This window comes from Cryptotermes secundus, unplaced genomic scaffold (assembly GCF_002891405.2).
Source record: "Cryptotermes secundus unplaced genomic scaffold, Csec_1.0 scaffold831, whole genome shotgun sequence".
NCBI classification, from domain to species: Eukaryota; Metazoa; Arthropoda; class Insecta; order Blattodea; family Kalotermitidae; genus Cryptotermes; species Cryptotermes secundus.
Window position 1 is genome coordinate 156997 of NW_019744130.1, and position 2510 is coordinate 159506.

Sequence of the window (2510 nt, forward strand, 5' to 3'; positions counted from 1 at the left end):
TTACATATCTTCTCAAGATATTCCTTTTTGGCCCTGTCCGTGGCTCTTTTCAATTCATTCCTCAGTCTCCTGTATTTCCTCCTGCCTTCTTCATTGTTGACATTCTTCCATTTCCTTCGCTCCTCCATGTTACTCATCATCTCCTGTGTAACCCATGGTTTTCTTTGCTATCTACTCTACTTTACCAACCAAATCACTGATAGTATTTAACATGCATTCTTTTATATTGTTCCACTGCACTTCAGCATTTCCGCTTTCACAAATAATATATATTATCATTTTAAATGGGCAGTAAAAACGAATATTCAGGAATTAAGAATTAATATTCATGGATTTAAAATCCATATTCTATAGGAAATAAAAGCATGGATCCGGTAAAACTTTACTGCATTGTGTGTGTGTGTGTGTGTGTATATATATATATATATATATATATATATTCCTAACTTCTGTTATATTATTTCAATTACTGTACTTTCAGATCATATCTATAAAGAATGTTGTGTAACACGTCTGTTATTCTAAGATTTCGAAGTTTCTGGGTTTGAAATTTTGCAATCACAGAACTGCCACAATAATTTGCTTTGTTTTATTCATTAATAGGGACAGTTTTAACCATTTATTTCAAGTCGATATCTTCAAAATCATAAATAATAATGCAGTAAGCTCCTCTATAAATCAGACACCATTGTTTTGTCAAGACATCAAAGAGTTTTCAGAGAGGAGAGGAGAATACATTTAAAACAAAAGGAAAATAAGACAGACGAATAATATAGACAGTATAAAATAGCAAAGAAATAAGTTCACTTTATCGTACGAAAAATTAAAGAGTAATATTGGAAATTATGTACCAATAATCTCCAAAGAGACTCTGTGGTACACACAAAGAGGTATGAATTAAGTATGGCGAATGATACCCAATCGAAGAAAAGAATTTAAGGTGCTCATTAGTACAAAAAAATTGATGAGCAGATATAGATGATAATTTTTTTTCCTTTTCACTACAGCCCCAGTGGGCCTAGGCCTGCCTCCATGAACTTCTCCGTTCACTTCGGTTTTTCTAGATCTCACACATTCGGTAGGACTCCTTGGATAGGTGATCAGCTCGTCGCAAGGCTTCTACCTGTACACAAACCCAGAAAACCGCACACACACAAACTAAACATCCATGCCCTGAATGGGATTCGAACCCACGATCCTGGCTTCCAAGCGAGCGATGACAGTACATGCCTTAGACCGCTCGGCTACCGCGACCGGCGATGATACATATTACCAAACTGAATTCAATGGACACAGAAAGAAAGCTATTAAATCGACGAAATGGTGGAATAAGAGTTGAAGTTAATGGTAAAGAGGTCGTTGAAACGGTTATGAAGTTAAGAAATGGGAAATCTCCTCCAGAAAATTCCATTACCAATAAAATGTTGAAGTAGGGGGGAAATGCGTTGATTGCATAGATTAAAAATTCGTGAAAGCAGATACAAGTACTGGAAGAATAGAAAATAACTATTTTACCACCTATCTGAAAAAAAGATGCGTAATTGCCCTGCGGCAGGTTTTATCTAAGTACTTCAGTTTCCCTTGCCGCTTCTCATGCCGCCACCTGTTCCACATAAATTAATCAACCTCTCAGCCGACTCTACACATCCTCGATACTCACAGCGTCGTTACGTAACTCAATATAAAAATATGTTCTAATAGTAGTGTTAAAATATGTAAAAATTTACATAGCTGGTAAAAATATGTATGCAGTGGAACCTCGCTTAACGAGCACCTCTCATAACGAGTAATTCGCATAACGAGCAAAACAATTTAAGGGGGGGGGGACTCGCTTAACGAGCGACGTTTCGCATAACGAGTGACGAGAAGGGAAGTCCCGGATTGTGCGCTTGCTACATCAGTCTGAGTTTAGCACTCGTTCCGCTAGAGTCTTAGTGTCGCTTGTGATCACACATTTTTCCAAACTTGTGTTCAGACATATTATTTGTGATTTTTTTTGTGCAAAGTTTAATAACCATTGCAAAAATGTCCCCGAAGGAAAAGCCGCAAAAAGAAGGCCCTAAGAGAATAAAAATAACCGTAGAAATGAAACGTAAAATCATTGAAAAGCGAGAACGAGGTGTGAGCATGGCTGATCTAGCACGCACATACAATCGGTCTACATCAACGATTTGCACGATTTGTAGTTGCACTGTGTTTCACAGCAAGAAGTTGTGGAGGAGAGTTTGTCAGAGGAGGAGGAGGAGGAGGTAACAGCAAAGCAACAATCTTCTGGCGCAATAAGAGAAATGCTGAAAGCATGGGAAACGGTTGCATTGTACACTGAGAAGCATCACCCTAATAAGGCAGTGGCTATGCATGCTACAAATTTATTTAATGGTAATGCTGTTTTGCATTTTCACCAAATTTTGAAGCGTCGGCAAAAACAAATGTCTCTAGACAGCTTTCTAGTAAAAAAGAATTAGATATGCATAATAAATAATAAACTAATTATTTCGATTTTTTTTTTT

At 37.2% G+C, this 2510-nt stretch overlaps 1 protein-coding gene across 1 annotated transcript in view; it reads right to left on the reverse strand.

Annotated features, from left to right (window-relative positions):
• The window catches only part of LOC111874547 (insulin-like growth factor-binding protein complex acid labile subunit), a 9671-nt gene that overhangs the window by 6601 nt on the left and 560 nt on the right, over positions 1–2510 (reverse strand). The gene's annotated exons all lie outside the window — the stretch shown is intronic.